This window comes from Rana temporaria, chromosome 10 (assembly GCF_905171775.1).
Source record: "Rana temporaria chromosome 10, aRanTem1.1, whole genome shotgun sequence".
NCBI classification, from domain to species: Eukaryota; Metazoa; Chordata; class Amphibia; order Anura; family Ranidae; genus Rana; species Rana temporaria.
Window position 1 is genome coordinate 135,581,499 of NC_053498.1, and position 18,235 is coordinate 135,599,733.

Consider the following 18,235-nt stretch of genomic DNA (forward strand, 5'->3'; position numbering starts at 1 on the left):
TTAAAGCAGTTGGGTTTAGGCTCGTTTTTTCAGACGCAACATTTTGGGTTCAGACGCAAACGTTTTTGCGTTTCAAAGCTTTGGTCTACAATTTCTTTGTTATGAACGTTGATAGCCGCAAACGCGGCAAAACGCCACGAAATTCGCGGCAAAAAAGGGCGTTTTTAAACGCCCGTTTTTGCCTTTAAAAACTTGAGTTTACATGTTTTTGCATTTGCTTCTCGTGTGCATGGGGCCTTATGCCGCATACACACCATCACTTTATGTGATGAAAAAAAACGAAATTTTCTGTGAAGTAAAAAACGACGTTTTTGAAACTTCAATTTTCAAAGACGAAGTTGCCTACACACCATCGTTTTTCTCACAATGTTCTAGCAAAGCGAGGTTACGTTCCACCACGTTTTTCCATTGAAGCTCGCTTCATAAGTAGCTTCTGGGCATGCGCGGATGAAAAAACACGGTCAATTTCTGTGAAGTAAAAGTTGACGTTTTGAAAAACGACACATAAAATTGAAGCATGCTTCAATTTTTTTTGGTCGTTTTTTAGAAGACATAAAACAACGTTTTCCCCCACACACGGTCAATTAAAGTGACGTTTTTAAAAACGTCATTTTTTTTCATCACATAAAACGACCGTGTGTACGTGGCATTAGATTCTTGTTGCATTTGGAGTCATGCTTATATAAGAGTCTTATGTATGTGAGCCTTATAGGTTTTCTTTAATCCCAATAAAAAAAATTGAAAATGAAATGTACAGAAACTGTATATCCAGTAATAGGAACTGTTTATAAGCAACTTAAATTTACACCTGGGGAAAACCCCGGTTAAAAGTTCCAGGATGGAGTGTGTCTGTCCTGCAGCCAGATTCCCACAGGCACTTCATGTGTGGCCTGCTACTTGGAAGACTGACAGAACGAGGCAGCAGTAGCTGGAGCCATCGAGCACACAATCCTCTCTCCATTGTCGCTACAGTCAGGCGAATAAGCCTTTACATGTCTCAACCATCAAATGAAAGGGCATTAATATGGTGCTTTTTAAATTTGCAAAGCAGAGGTGTGATAACCACACAACCAAAAACAGAACATTGAACATCAGAAGAACATTAAGTGCAGGCCATGTCTCAGAGATTATGTAGACTTAAAAATTACAGAGGGAACTTCAAGGAACCAAAAACACCCCCGGAAACCGGCCTGCCCCTGAGAAAAAACATGTAATCACCGTGCAGGTGACAAGTAGATGGGACACCGTGAAGGAGCTTTCAAACAGTTCCTGGTCTCTTGGACCAGACAGGCGCATGGGAGATGCAAAAAAAAAACTGGCAGGAATTTTATATGCAAACTATATTAATTTGCAGGTTCCGTTCCTTTGAACTAAAGTAAAGAAATGTTTGAGTCTACATTTACAAAAGCAACAGAAATCTGTCTGGTGTCTTGGTCAAAGACAAAAACTCTTCAGAAGAGTTAACAGATCCTGTTCTTTGCGATGACTGCCCCAAGGGGGTATCTTAAAGCGGAGGTCCACACAAAAATAGAACCTCCGCTACTCGGAACCCTCCCCCCTCCGGTGTCACATTTGGCCCCGCGGACCAGTTTCAGCAGACATGTTCGGTCGTGTGTACGGGGCCTTACAGTTTTGTTGGATCCAATTTATTTTTAGATCTTTATCAAACCTTCTATGTATGGATTTCCAATACAAAGTCTAGAACTTTTGCTTCCCATGTATCCTCAACTCACCTGTTCCCTCTTTATGTTTTTACTCTTACCCTTCTTGGAAGTATTTTGTTGGAGAACAGATTGGGTCACTGTGTAGGCAACATTCTTTCTTTCGAAAGTACTAAACGTATTTGCCTTTTGGAAGCCCTCTTGTGTTTTTATTTATTGACTTTTGCCGTATATATCTTTTCCTCACATGTTATGTGTATGTCTATTGGTTTCGCCTCCCATGTCTGGCAGTGCTTCCTTTTGTAGTATCCGTACAGCGCAGGTGTCTCAAAAAATAACCGGGCGTGGGAATAATAAAAAGTGCATTCATTTTTACTAATCTGTATTTATAGTAAATAAATGGGAAGAAATCAGCCTGGAATTTCTGTTCCACCCAATCCTGCCTTGTGCAACACAGTCCAGGCTGAGCACAAGGAAACATTTCAAGTTTTGTGAAGCTTTTTTCCAACTCTTTGTTGGTTTGTTTGTTCGTATTTCTGCCAGCTCCATCCTCTCGAGGCTTTGCCAATTTTCTTTTTTTCCTCATTGTACATAACATGTAAATCTAATGAAAAGGGGATTTAGAGTATTTTTCTTTCATTTCCAAGTCTATAATAACATACTTATGTGCAGTCGTAGATGAACATATGGCTTGCCTTTACAAACCACTGGTGGCACCTAACAATTTATTGTTGACTTACTGTGTAAAGGTCAGCTGGTTCAGAGGTAGCCCAATGGCTAATAATATCTCTTCTAGGTTCTGCTGGCAACATCTCCCTAGTTTTTGTCTTTTACAGGGTCATAGTAAAGGGTTTACACCAGGGTTTCTCAGCCAGGGTTCCTCCAAGGGTAGCCATGGGGTTTATTGATCCAGTAACAATTTCTGCCTCTAAGATAAGTTCCCATTGACACCATTGATCTTTTTAGCTATCTGTAAGGTGGTAATTCTTCCCAATGACCACAAGTGTAAGGAGCAATCTTCCCACTGATCATTAAACTAATGTATCATGAGCTGTAGTCCTTTTTAGCACAGGTTCCCTGGGACTGGAAAGGTTTTTCAAGGGTTCCTCTAGGTTGAAAAGGTTGAGCGAGGCTGGTTTACACTCTCACAACTACATTAGGTGTTCCCAGTCATTACAGAGAACCAGGGGAGCATGACACCACTACATTGACTTTTTAATAGTTGGTTAGGCCAAATTGGGGATTCTGACAGTGGTCTATTCTTGCTCTTGTTCTTTTGACATATAGTGGAGCTCAAAAAGCGAAGATTTGCTGTCTTAAAGTGGAGGTTCACCCGGAAATAACATTTTTTACCCTTAGATTGATGCTCATTTTGTCTAAGGGAATCGGCTAGTTGTTTTAAAATCGAAGCTGTACTTACCGTTGTAGAGAGCGATCTTCTCCGCCGCTTCCGGGTATGGGCTGCGGGACTGGGCGTTCCTATTTTGATTGACAGGCTTCCGACAGTCGCATCCATTGCGCCACGATTTTCAGAAAGTAGCCGAACGTCGGTGCGCAGGCGCAGTATAGAGCCGCACCGACGTTCGGCTACTCGTGGCGCGATGAATGCGACCGTCGGAAGCCTGTCGGAAGACTGTCAATCAAAATAGGAACGCCCAGTCCCGAAGACCATACCCGGAAACGGCGGAGAAGATCGCTCTCTACAACGGTAAGTACAGCTTCGATTTTAAAACAACTACCCGATTCCCCTAGACAAAATGAACATCAATCTAAGGGTAAAAAAAATGTTATGGGTGAACTCCTGCTTTAAGGGGAAAGTCTAGAACAGTTGATTAGGCCTAAGCAGTAACCTGAAAAAAAAAAATTTAGGTTTAATTTCCTTCTGAAAAAATATCATCAAACGTTTATGCCTCTTATTTATGTATCTGCAGTGTGAGATCATCTGAGGCATGGGTCTCCAAACTTTCGAATTAAATGGCCATTTTACTGCCCTTCAGACTTTAGAAGGGCCTGTTTGTGGCCAGTGGAGGGGTCAAAATGTACTGGTATCATTGAGAGTAAACAATGTCTCAGGCTTTGGTGGTCAGTTGCACCATCATTAGTATCAGTGGAAGGAATAGCGGTCCATCGTTGGTGTCAGTGGGAGGAATAGTGGCCCATTGTTGTAAGTGGGAGGATTTTTTTTTTTTTTTTTTTTAACAGAAACGTTTTTTTTTATCTCCAAGAAGGAGAGACAAAAATTTCAACATACAAACATACAGTGCGGCTGTACAGCCCATAAATACAGTCTTAGTGAATAGGTTCAAATTCAAAGGAATCTATTATCTTAACAGTGCAGTGGGAGGAATTTTGGTGCACTGTTGGTGTCAGTGGGAGTAATAGTGCCCCAAGGGCTGGATGAACACTAGCAAAGGGCCACATCAGGCCTGTTGTCCACAGTTTGGAGACTGCTGATCTAAGGCATCGCTGCTAACTTGCTGGAGATTAAGCTGTATCTGAATACCTACAGTGCAAGGATCTCCTTGCTGCTGCTGCTGCTGCTTCATTCATTCTGTGTATCTGTGCTTCCCCTACTTCTGCTTTTCCTGCTGGTACATCCTTACCCCACCAATCATCAGGTCATCAGGAGGGGCAGATAGCAAATGAGGAAGCAAAGCTCTGCTCCTCCAAGATGGCCACCTCCATACAGAAAGCGAGTGCAAAATTAAAATATTTTGTCTTCTGCCTGCCTTTTTGGGCACAGCTTTCACAGATTGGGTTCTCTTTTAGTCAGCATGTGATTTATTGCGTCAAGTACTATGTAAAACTTAAATATTGGCTTTGGATGGAGTTCAACACTAATACTACAACATAGGTTGCATAATATTGTTGTGTTGCTGTTCAGAATTTGTCGTATTTTGTATCTCCTCATCCACTGCTGTCTGTCAACTTTAAACTCGGTTGGGGGACACTGTTACTTTTTTTGTATTTTACATTTTATTGCAGGCCTAAAAGCCTTACATTTATGGTGGCAGTAGTGTTTGATTGCTATCTGGTTTCTGACCTTGATTCATCATAAATTTTAAAAAGCAGAACTGCATCCTGTTATAGATTGCATTTGTGTGATTTTAAAATGTTGGCCAATTGATACTGTATTGTTAGGTGTAGGCTATAATTGAGTAATACATCACAGTGAGGGTTTGTACTAATTATGAATATTGTCATCCCTCACTGTATTTTTATTTTTAACTCAGGCCTTGGCCAAGAGGCACTGGAGGATCTAATATGGCAGACATTTTTCTTGGTGCGTTTTAAACAGATGGACATTGTTATGGGACATATACACTCACTGGACACTTTATTAGGTACACCTTGCTAGTACCGGGTTGGACCCCCTTTACCCTTCATTCTTCGTTTCGTAAGTTTTAACAAGGTGTTGAAAACATTCCTCTGAGGTTTTGGTCCATAGTGACATGATGGCATCACATAGTTGCTTCAGATTTGTCGGCTGTACATCCATGATGTGGTTTTCCCGAGGTGCTCTGTTGGTTTGAGATCTGGTGACTGTGGAGGCCATTGGAGTACAGTGATCTCATTATCATGTTCAAGAAACCAGTGGTGAGATGATTGGAGCTTTGTGACCTGGTACATTATCCTGCTGGAAGGAGCCATCAGAAGATGGATATACTGTAGTCATAAAGGGATGGACATGGTCAGCAACAATACTTGGGTAGGCCATGGAATTTGAACCATGCTCAATTGGTACTAAGGGGCCCAAAGTGTGCCAAGAAAATATCCCCTATCAAAAGGAAAATGTACCCCAATAGGGGTTTTCTCAGCAGCAGGAGTTTGAAAAAGAGTAATCGCGATTTGTAAAAATATGAAATTGTATTAATGACAACCATATCAGGATGACATTGACAATTTAATATATGAGCTCTGGTACAAAGGACTATGAAATCAATACTGTAACGGTCACCACCGCTTATGACCTTCCATCCCATCCAGGACAGCTCATCTGACACTCCAACCGTCCAACAGACATCAGACATCCCAGAATAACGAGACTTGCTCCATTACTGGTTTCAAAATGAAGACAACTTTAATGGTTTCTTCTCAGCTTATATACAGTACAAGGCATGGAAGTATTCAAAGGGACAATGAAATCTCCACCCCCCTAATCACACACTAAGGCTAATTACTAAACATTCCTTCATTAACAGTATAACAAACAAAACACCATCACACAATGATCTCCTTCCAATCCACATCCCCAGACAGACGCTCTGTCTCCGACAAGTACATTCCACACATAAACAGTATTTAGCATACATAATAGAAATGAGTCATAGAATATTCTTTTCAGGCATTAAGGAATATACTGTAAATCACTGTCCACACCAAAACAATCCAACATGTGTACCCCATCTCCTGGCTCAATCTGTGCCCAAAAGTGACTCCTGTTACAAATACATATGATGCAAACATAGTGTAATGCACATCATTGAGAATCAACAAATGCCGGAAAAAAACATAAATCCTTGACGCATTTCGACCCTTCGTGGTCTTCATGAGAAGGCAAGTTTGCTGTGAAAAAATTGCATTTCAATAAATCAAATTTTGTAATTTTTTTAAAATAATGCATTTGTTTGCTAAAGTTAGTGAACATTCTAATGCATAGTTACCAATCACTCTGTGTTGACGTACGTCTCATGACCTGAGATCCTCTAAGTGGTCCTCACATAATTCCACACAAAATCTCCCGGTCAGTTGGTGTCACTATCCCTTACACCATTACACCATCACCACCAGCCTGAACCATTGATACAAGGCAGGATGGATCCATACTTTCATATTGTTTAAGCCAAATTCTGACCCTACCATCTGAATGTCGCAGCTGAAATCGAGACTCATCAGACCAGGCAACATTTTTCCAATCTTCTATTGTCCAATTTTGGTGATCCTGTGTGAATGTAGCCTCAGTTTCCTGTTCTTAGCTGACAGGAGTGGCACCCGGTGTGGTCTTCTGCTTCAAGGTTCGATGGGTTGTGCGTTCAGAGATGGTATTCTGCATACCTTGGTTGTAATAAGTGTTTTTTTTTTTTTGGAGTTACTATTGCCTTTCTATCATCTTGAACCAGTCTCCTCTGACATCAGCAAGGCATTTTTGTCCACACAACTGTCGCTCACTGGATATTTTTTCTTTTTTTCGGATCACGTTCTATAAATCCGAGAGATAGTTGTACAAGAAAATCCCAGTAGATCAGCAGTTTTTGAAATACTCAGACCAGCCGTCTGGCACCAACAACCATGCCATATTCAAAGCCACTTAAATCCCCTTTCTTCCATTCTGATGCTCGGTTTTAACTTCAGCAAGTCGCCTTCGCCACGTCTAGATGCCTAAAGGCAGGGCCGGTGCTAGCGCAAGGCAACATGGGCACTTGACTTACGGCGCCAGCGATGCCCAGGGTGGAAAATTGACCAGGATAGTCGCCCGCTCGACACAAGCGTTGCTAGGTGGGTGCGGGGATGCTGACATCCACCAGAGGGGTGACACCCGTGGATAGCGGCACCGCTATCACCGCCCACTGCCCTGTTGATCTGACCTTGCTCTAATTCGGTGGAGCGGACTGAAGCCGCCGGCGCCTCCTCCTCGCTCTTTACATATAATGAGTAGGAGGAGCCAAGGGACACACACCGCTGTGTGTATACGTCTGCTGCCGCGCTGTTCTGAGGTCTGTGCTGTACACTTTATTACTCTATTATAAGTAGATGGACATGTGGAAGGGCGCTATGGGAGGGGAGAGGGGTGACTATGCTGATGGTGGGTCTGAACTAAGGGGGGTGTCTATACTGCGGGGGTCTGTACTAAGGGGGGATGTCTATACTGATGGGGGTGTCTATATTGATGGGGGAGTCTGCACTATGGGGGGGTGTCTATACCGTGGGGGACTGCACTAAGGGGGATACTATACTAGCGGGGGGGGTATACACTATAGGGGGGAAATCTATACTGATGGGAGGTCTGCACTAAAGGTGGGGTGTCTGCACTAAGAGGGGGGATTCTACACTGATGGGGTGTCTGTACTGAGGGAGGGTGTCTATACTAACGGAGGGTGGTCTGTACTTAGAATGGGGTCTATACTAACGGAGGGGGTCTGTAGTTAGTAAAGGGGGGGGTCTGATATATATATACATATATAATGTATGGTGTGTGCGCGTGTGCGTGACCGGGGGGGCGGCAAAATGCACCTTCGCCTGAGTTGGCAAAAATCCTTGCACCGGCCCTGCCTAAAGGCATTGAGTTGCTGCCATGTGATTGGCTGATTATTAATTTGTGTTACCAAGAAATTGAACAGGTGTACATAATAAAGCCGCCAGAGAATGTACATTTGTAAAATGTAGTGGATCGGACCACGGATGTAAATAAGAACAATCTAGGAGAAATACATGTATTTACACTAAAGATTTTATCAGCTTGAAATTACATTTTAAATCCTGGAAGTCCCATTTTTTTTAATACTGTCCCCTTAACAAGACTGCTGTAGTTGTGTGCTAAAGAAAGATCTGCTTGTCTGTGAGATAATATAATAATTCTGGCAGTAAAACTTCTTAAATATAAATTGAATCATAGTAATAATTAGCTGCTTTATTTGGACTGAAATAAAAATATTGACCAGTAATTTGGGCCTCATAAATATTTTATTTGTTTATTATTAAAAATGGTTTCTGCACGGTGTACAACATTATCAGAATTTTGTCTGTTCCAAAGCATTTACAGGGCGACCTTGTTCCAAGCTAATATTCATTTATTAAGCATTGGAGATGGCGTGTGGTTAAATGCTGGATGCTAGCTACTTTTGTGATAAGAAACTCTTCTGAATACATTTTGGGTGAAAGTGTTAGATACTGTATAATGCTAACATGGATACAATCATTATTGCTACCTGCTCAAGCATGATACCCCTATAAGTTACAAATGTCAGAGTGAGGAGGGCGATTTGATGCACTTGGTTTGTGGTTGAAGTGAAATGAGACCCTTTTGGTCGGCAGACACAGAATTCAGATCTATGAACTTCACTATTCCTAATATCTATAACCCTAAGGCCGCGTACACCCGATCAGTCAAAACCGATAAAAACGGACTGAAGGACCGTTTCATTGGTTAACCGATGAAGCTGGCTGATGGTCTGATGTGCCTACACACCATCGGTTAAAAAAATGATCGTGTCAGAACGCGGTGACGTAAAACACACGACGTGCTAAAAAAAAACGAAGTTCAATGCTTCCAAGCATGCATCTGACTCCTTTTGACCGATGCTTTTGCATACTAACGATCGGTTTTGACCCATCGGTTAGGCTTCCATCGGTCAAATTTTAAAGCAAGTTCTCTTTTTTTTTTGACCGAAGGATAACTGACCGATGGGGCCCAAACACGATCGGTTTGGACCGATGAAACAGACCTTCAGTCCGTTTTCATCGGTTTTGACTGATCGTGTGTACGCGACCTAAGTCCGGCCATAGACTAGTCGAAAGACGAGCGTTCTGTCGATTTTAAAAAAACGAAAATGGTGCATACCATTGTGCCATCATTTGTTTCGATTTTCTAAACAAAATCCAGCATGTTGGATCAGGCACTTTCGATTATGGTATGAAAACCACGGGTAGCAGCTGGCACAATAATGTGAGAAAAATAAGACCAAGAATTTTTGTTCTTTTTTCTATGGCCCGATTTTAAGACATGTTTACTGGGTCTCTTGAGGAACGTTGAATGAGTTTTTCTGTTCTCCCTCAACACTCCTAAACACTCCTAAAACTCACAAATTATCTACTAGTGTCTAAAACTAATGGACACTTTTCTGTACTCCTATTCCTGGTACCTCTTTGCTGCCTCTCACACAGTTGACCATCACCTCCTCAAGAAAAAAACCTTCACTCCCTTGGTCTATGTGACTGTACTCTTCACCTATCCCACCGCACCTTCAGTGTCTCCCGTACAATTATATTTTCTTCCTAATTTTCCTTTTTCCGTTGGGATCCCCTAAGGTTCTGTTCTTGGATCTCTCCTATTCTTGATCTACACCTCCATTTTGGGTCAGCTCCAATACCATTTCTACGCTAACGACACCCAAGTCTATTTCTCTACCCCTCAGCTCACTCCATCATTCTCATCGGATGGACCGACCGTGTGTACGCGGCCTCACACATCACTAATTTACTAACAGACATATCAGTCTGGATGTCTCACCACTTCCTCAAAATCAGTCTAACCAAAATCGAGCTCTTATTTCCTCCCCTATGTGCCCCTTCCCTTGACCTCTTTATCAAGATCGATGGCACAGCCATCAATCCATCTATTCATGTCAGGGTTCTAGGTGTAATCCAGGATTCTGAACTGTTCCTTTTAGCCCCATATCCATTTAGGGTCCAAAGCTTGCTACGTGTAAAGTGCTGAGCAAACTGTTGACACGCTATTAATCCTGAATAATATCATTATGCAGCAATTCACTCTTCCCCTGGTTTATGATTTCCGAGAAAAACTGTGGTCCTACACTGGAAGAACAATGAACTTTTGGAATAAAATATCGCCGCCACTGAATAGGTTAACTTGTGAGGCCAGGGGCTCTTCTACCAAGTTTGAAAAAACAGGGGTGGGCTTGATTGGACAAGGCCAAGATTTGTAGACATTCCCGTATCTACCTCCTAATCATAATTATCTATACATTTTCACTTTACTTGACCACAAATAAATAGAAGGCAAAAGATTTTGGATGGCATACCCATAAGTTCTTCATTGATGCATGGGTTGTAGTTCTCTTTCCCTTACTGCAAATCCTAAAGCCCAATTCTGGGCAAAACAAGGACCCTCTTCCACCTTCTAAAAAAATTCCCTTTTTGCTTACCTAAAACCATTTGTCATGTTTGGGTGCCAGGCTTCTTCACCTCTTCTCTTTACACCCAGCGGGTCTTTCTTTGGGGGTCCACATCATACCATGCATGATGTGGACATGTTCTGTCGGTGACGGCGACACTTCCATCCAGCAGGGTCTTCTCACAAGCAATTGAACTACGAGGGGGGGGGGGTTGTGTAGTGAAGTGATCATTCCACGGTAATATAAGGAGCAGGGGAAAAGTGTCAGACACACAGGGTAGGAAATTTGTTTGCTGTTAGAGAAAGGTATAGGAGAGTTTGAGAGGATAGACCAAAGAATAGGGTATGAAGATGTTTTTGCCAACATTGTAGGTGATAAAGGTACTCCATGCACAATGCACAGTTAAATTCAGATTTTTGCCCGGAGTTGGCCTCTGAATCCAAAATTTTGCTTGGTGAATCTGTACCTCATGTTTACCATGAATGCTTTATTCTATCGTACCGACTGTGTAACCTTTTCCTTGCTGTATATGCAAATATTAAATCCTGTATAATAATAATGTATATACTTTATTTAGTATTGCAATAAAAAAAAGCTACCTGCTAGTGCTGTAGTGGTCGAAGGTGGTGCATTTAATTTGGTTCTCTTACTATTTACTTAATAGATATTTAAGCTACTTGAGACAGAGGGGGTCCGTCTGCCCAGGAGAATAGACATTCGATAGAATAGATAACATACGCCAAAGTTCTCCCCAGTTGAACAGTTTTCAGAGATCATAATAAACGTTTGTTTCCCGTTCTTATGTTTAAAATTAACCTGTCATAAAAAAGTTGGAATAACCAGTTAATTTGTAAGTGTACGATATTCACAAGGGAGCCCCTGTACAGTGATAGAGACTGATACAATATGACGACAGGCATGATGAAAGGTGATCCTCTATTCCCTTGGAAACTACCAATTCCTTCGCTAACCCATGGATGGAGGAATACTTGGATGTATCGGAAAATGCCATATAAAGATGTCCTTGCCTTACAGCACTAGATCTCCCTAGTGACTTGTATCATTGTCTTGTGCAACTCTGATGTTATTTAGTTGCAGATAAGTAGAATCCTGCACAACCCAAAAGATGGCTGTGTTGGGTTTTAGAGAAGTTCACCTGAAAATGGTGCTTTAAGAAAGTTTCTTAAATTTCTATTATAGCCTGTACTTTCTCAGCTAGGGTTCTGTGGAACCCTAGGGTGCCTCCAGAGATTAGTGGATGTTTCTTGAGAGTGAGCAATGTCACATTGATCTCCTGACTACAATGACAACCAATGTAAGGGCAATTTCCTAATGGCGTTTAATATAAGGCACCACTTCTACATTGAGAACCAGTGCAAGGGGGCTTTCCCACAATGATCACCAATGTAAAGGGGCATTTCTCCACTGATCACCAATATAAGGAGGCATTTCTCCACTGAGCACCAATGTAAGGAGGCATTTCTCCACTGGCCACCAGTATATGGAGGCATCTCTCCACTGACCTCCAATATATGAAGGCATCTCTCCACTGACCACCAAAATAAGGAGGCCTTTCTCCACTGACCTCCAATATATGAAGGCCTTTCTCGACTGACCTCCAATATATGGAGGCATTTCTCCACTGATCACCAATATATGGAGGCATTTCTCCACTGATCACCAATGTATGAAGGCATTTCTCCACTGATCACCAATATATGAAGGCATTTCTCCACTGATCACCAATATATGAAGGCATTTCTCCACTGATCACCAATATATGAAGGCATTTTTTCCACTGATCACCAATATATGAAGACATTTCTCCATGATCACCAATATATGGAGGCATTTCTCCACTGATCACCAATATATGAAGGCATTTCTCCACTGATCACCAATATATGGAGGCATTTCTCCACTGACCACAGGTATAAGAAGGTCTTTCTCCACTGACAACCAGTATTTGGAGGCATCTCTCCACTGACTTCAAACATATGAAGACATTTCTCCACTGACCACCAATATATGGTGCATATCCCATTACAGACCATGGGCTGCAGGAATAGTCTTCAGGAGACAGAGAATTGCACCCACCATCCACCGATCATGATTGCATGGCTTTGCAGCATCCTATGCAAAAAAATTAAACCATTATTTATGTGTTTTTTTATTGCAAAACGTTGACTTGGCCTTTAACTGTAGCAGAGAAAAATAAGGCTTCCTGCTGTGTGAGACTGCGTGGCAGGGTGGTTTCTATCTCGGGACTAGATGGACAAAAACACAAATTATTTTATAAGATAAAATGGCTCTGATATGTATAATTATTAGACATTTGCCTGAAGTTCAGCTGAAAACCTACAGATAATAATTGCAATAGGGAAAATTATATTACCAATACCTTATAGAGTATCTAGTTACTGTTTAGAAGTTTATCTAAATAACTTGGTCTAAAGGAAAGGGCACACTCTTGCCATCCTTCCCGTGTTTTTCACATCCTGTGTAAATGAATTGCTCCTCTAGGTAAGAATAGAGCTTTTTTGCCAAGACTTCGTACAAATACAAAAAAAATTAGTTATTAAAGTGCAAACAGGAAGGGTCTTTTTTTCCAAAATGTGCACGTAGGATATTCAAAACAGGAATTGCCATGGAAACGCCACAATATTTGTTTAAATGACACGCAGCCTCTTGGTAGCTGCGTTGACACATTTGGCCCCCATGTTTGGCCGCGTCCCTATCCGAAAGGGATCTAAACAGTTACTCTTTGTTTTTTAACAATTGGCTGCTTTTCCTCCACTCTTCTGTTGGGTCCCTACATTCACAAGCCTAGAACAGGTTCAGGATATGTTAATATAGAACGGCCGCGATTAGTCGCCGCTTTCCTTCTTTGTCATGGAGAAAATAGGACAGCTACGAGGAACATGTCCTATCTGTTCTGCTGGAGGACAACTTACACATTTCTTTCTGAAATTTCCCGAGGTTGAGGTTGATTAGTAAATGTTGTTGTGGACTTTGGCTGGTGTCAAGGTATAAAGCTGGGAAATATGATTATCCTCTGCATAAAATGACACATCATAATCTTCTTGTAATGAGCTGATAATGGAATAAGTACAAATTAACCAAAGACGTGCACTAAGCAGCTATTTTTTGGAAAATGTATGGCAGTATTCATTTCCTGTTTTCTTTTTTTTTCGTATAAGATTTATTTGAATTAAAAATGCATGTAAGTGAAAGAAGTGGAGATAATGGTGTTCATTTACTAAAGGCAAATAGGCTGTTTGTTTTGCAAGTTGGGGTGAGCTGGGTTCGGTCCGAACCTAGTTCAGCAGAACCCATGGGAAGCTATTGCATGATGGCATCCTTGCAGGCCCAATCGACTGCAGCTGGGGCAATGACCATGACATCATTGACCTAACACGGCTACATTTAGTCAATGTTGGTTACAGCTCTGTGCAGACATGCTCAGGCATTCTTCATTTCCAGCCTCCTTCTAGGTCTCCTTACCCTGTTACAACCCAGGATTTCCTTGTGACTCTACTTACACTTCAGCCTTGGTTTTCCAACCTGCGCAGCACACGTTATGATGCTGGGGGTGGCCTGGAAAGGTATTTAATCATCAGCCTTTGATTAGGTTGGTGCTGTGTCTTTAAACCAGCTACTTGAGACCAGAAGATATAAAACTTGTTGGGTAGGTGTGGCGGCAGTAGACACACAGAGGCCCGAAGTGCAATAACTGATGGATTGGAGACCTTGCAAACAGATCATCAGCCCGGCTGGGTATCTCACCCAACTGGGAACTGAGTCAGTGTAGCGGAGGGTCAACGGTAGTAGGCCTAAGCTGAAGCTAGCGCCTGCCAAGGGAGACGGAATGCAGCCGGGCTGGTCCAACCCAAGAGGCAGCTTGGGAAAGTGCAGATGTAGGCCCTAAGCTTTCCCTACTCCTCCGCAACCTATACCATACTTGGGACCACGAAAAGTATCTTGGCAGGAAGGAAGCAGAGTATTTAAATTCAGGCAGGGGTTTTGGCAGGCGGCAAGCAAAGAGTCGCCAGGTATCTGGGTCAGCAAAAAAAAAAAAAAACAGGAGAAGAAAGAAGAGTCAGGTTGTTTGGGTCAGCAACAATGGGACAATTTTATAGCTCTTGGTCTCAAGAAGCTTGTTTATAGACATTGCATCTGTCTGTTCAAATGTGGAAGCGTAAAGCCAAATTCCAAGTAAAAAAAAAAAAGTTTTCCCATGCAGTTGGACTTTGCCCGTATTGCACGGATTAACTGCTCGTTTATCCAGGGAGAGGGGAAGATGAAGGACAAACAAGGATGTTGGGCAGGTGCCCGAAGTCCTCCTCATCAATCGATGATGTCATTGCTTGTTAGGATGCTGGTGGCTAGAAGGTTGTATTGGTGCACAATGAAATCCTGTAGCTTTATGTAACTAATAGGCAGGCTTGATCCACCTGCTGGCTTGTATACACTTTTTGGGCAATTTCTACGCATTGTGGCAAGGCATCCCTGAAAACAAACTGAAGGCACCCTGGTTGAAAAAGGCTGCACTAGAGTGCAAAGTATTTAACACATAGTCAGCTTTATCGCATATCCATACATGAAGCTAAGGGAAGAGCAATCTGCGTTCAACTCATTTTTCAGAGAGCATTTGATAGGCGACGAGGAGGTGCTTTTCCTCCGGGGTGGTTGCAGAGCATCCCCATTCACTTAAATAGGTTGCGTTTCACCCACCGAAAGCGTCCTGGCCGCGATACATGTACAGCCTCGGCTGCTGACTCTGCAGCTATATGAGGAGCCATTGGGGTGAAAAAAACGTGACTCAACTGCAAGGTTTTACTGGCCCCCAACTGAAACGAAGGCCTGAAAGTATATGTTAAGTTGGATACTCAAACCCAAAACACAGCATTGTCTTCATGTATGTGTAATTTGACAGCAGTTTTCAGCACTTGTACTTGGGTACATCAAGTCCTTTGTTCAAATATCTAAATCGTTCTGTGTTTAAGGAACTCCTGCCATGTTTTCTATTCAGTTTTTAGGTGATATAAAATTTGAGCAAATCAAATGTGATATGTATGTAATTTCTGTCTTTTTCTTGTAGCGATTCATTGAAGGCATATCGATCGTACATAGAGCGAAGCCGGTGCTGAGGTGTAACGGGTTGGAATGGACATCTCTTCTGCTGGATGTTATCTACAAGGTACGTCAAATATATAAATTTTATAAGTTATTAAAACATTCGACTTGCCTAAAAAAAAATATATATATATATATATATATATATATATATATATATATATATATATATATATATATATATATATATTATAAAAAAACTCAATGTATTTATTTATATATATTGGAGATTGGGTGGTCTTCTTGTTTACTTTACACCTGAAGGATTGAGATGTATGCTGGGCTTGCGTTGTCCTGACCAGTTTATATATATATATATATATATATATATATATATATATATATATATATACTGTATATACAGTGTACATATATCTCATTGTATTATTATTTTTTTTCATATGTCAATTTTCTCATATAACTTATGAAGCATATAATTGGTTTTGCGTTGTATGCCTACAGATGTAAAGTGCCCTGGTCATTAGGGGCAATCATTTTATCCTCTAAACCTGCCTTACAGTATAATGTGGCAGTATATTGTCAGAACAATATAATGTATAACGTCAGATCACCTAGGCCAAGGGTCTCCAAACTTTCTAAACAAAGGGCCAGTTTAATGTCCAGCAGACTTTAGGGGGGCCGGACTGTGGCCATTGAGAGTACAAAATGTCCCAGCATCAGTGGGAAGAAACAATCCCCCATCATTGGTGTAATTGGGAGGAATGGTGCTCCATCATTGGCATCGTTGGGGCCCCATTGTTGGTGCCATTGGAAGGAACTGTGCCACATCGTTAGTGCCAGTGAATAAAATAGTGCCCCAAGGGCTGGAAAAAAACAAGCTAAGGGCCACATCGGCCCCCAGGCCGCAGTTTGGAGACCACTAATCTAGGTCACTCAATTGATGAAAATGTTGACTTACAAGCCTAAATAGCAAATCATTACAGAACTGAATGTATCATAATACAAACTATTTTCATGCACACGTTATCATGACTTTCCATACCCACAATTACCCCACCATTGCTCATTTATAGTAGCCAAGGGCCCTAGTGTCCATGTTCTGGTAACCAGGAATGAGCTGGGTTTGGATCCAAACCCAGTCAGTTTACCCAAACCTGCGGGAAGCTGTCACATGATCACACTACCTCCATCCCAAATGAGCTATGAGTAGGAGAATCCCCACCCTGCAGGAGATCCCTATGACATCATTGACCTAAAAAGATCATCTACCCCAGGGGTCCTCAAACTACGGCCCTCCAGTTGTTCAGGAACTACAATTCCCATCATGCCTAGTCATGTCAGTGAATGTCAGAGTCTTGAAATGCCTCATGGGATATGTAGTCCTGCAACAGCTGGAGGGCCGTAGTTTGAAGATCCCTGATCTAGCCTATTGGGTCCATGACATTGTCCTAATAGGGCCGTATGACAACTGTATAGATGCAGCTGCAGGGCAGGCAATCTCCCACCCACAACTCATTGGCCCAGCATGATGACTACATTTTGGGTTTAGGCTGAACCCAACTGGGCCACACCCAAGCGCATCCCTGCTGGTGACTATTGTCGCCAGGACTGAAAATGAGGGAAAATCCAAACATTTTGGTTGTCACTATATAAAAAGGGGAGATCTTCCAATAGAAATACTTTTTTCAATCACAGCGGTCTAATAGGGGTTAACCTCACTTTGGAGAGATTTCTCCTCGTTTCCTGATGTGTCTGTACAACAGGAAGTAAAGGGATTTTTTTTTCAAATGCGACCCAGATAAAAATAAACAAAAAACACCTTACAAGTGTTTAAATAAATAAAAATAAGATTTGGTTTTGGATATGCTTTATTAACAATATGTCTCACTGCAACAACGTACCCAGGGGCCAATGTTGGCCAATGTCATTGTATTATCGTATCGGTAGGAATGACTTTCCATGCTTGTACCCCAATAGGCCAGATTATACAATGTACATATTAAAGTGCATTCTTTATATGTGATCTGCAAGGTGTTTGTTACAAAAATCTGATTTATCTTTTGTATAGCGCTAGTGTGTCCACAAGGCCTAGTCCACACAGGCAGTAGAAATGGGCATCTGTATCACTCACCGGAAGCCTAACTTGACAGCCAATGGGGATTGTGCACGTGTCACACCTGTAATGCTTTGCGCCACAACCGTGGCAAAACTTAGCTTGTTGAATTAGACAGGGGTCACTGCTTGTCAGACTTGACCATTGAAGTCAATGGGAACTGGTTGCAACTGTGAGCCAAATGCTTGGCTCTTGGCTTGTAGTTGCGCCATGGCAGTCCAATGCAAATACCCAGTTCAGCAAAATAAAATAAAAAAATCAACAGAAAAAAAACAAGGCATTTAGAAGGCATAGCTATGGTCTCCTGAAAGCTGATGCTCTACTGTCCTCTGAAAAGCAATTAATTATCACTTTTTAAAGGGGCAGTGAAGAAGTGTTGTCAACGTGAACCTAGCTTAAAGGTGTTTAGAAAGAGCAGCTGGAAAAGTGGGTAGTTAGTGGTCGATAGTCCAAATAAGAATACGGCACCTCATCCCTTAATTGAGTAAAAAGAGGGAATGGAGGAGTGTGGG

General features: G+C 41.8%; 1 protein-coding gene across 1 annotated transcript in view; it reads left to right on the forward strand.

The window, feature by feature from the left end:
* Nucleotides 1–18,235, forward strand: part of CASZ1 (castor zinc finger 1) — a 421,265-nt gene that overhangs the window by 90,628 nt on the left and 312,402 nt on the right. Inside the window, exon 2 of the mRNA XM_040326347.1 lies at nucleotides 15,615–15,713. The gene's annotated coding sequence lies outside the window, so the exon portion shown is untranslated. The remainder of the gene's footprint in view (nucleotides 1–15,614; nucleotides 15,714–18,235) is intronic.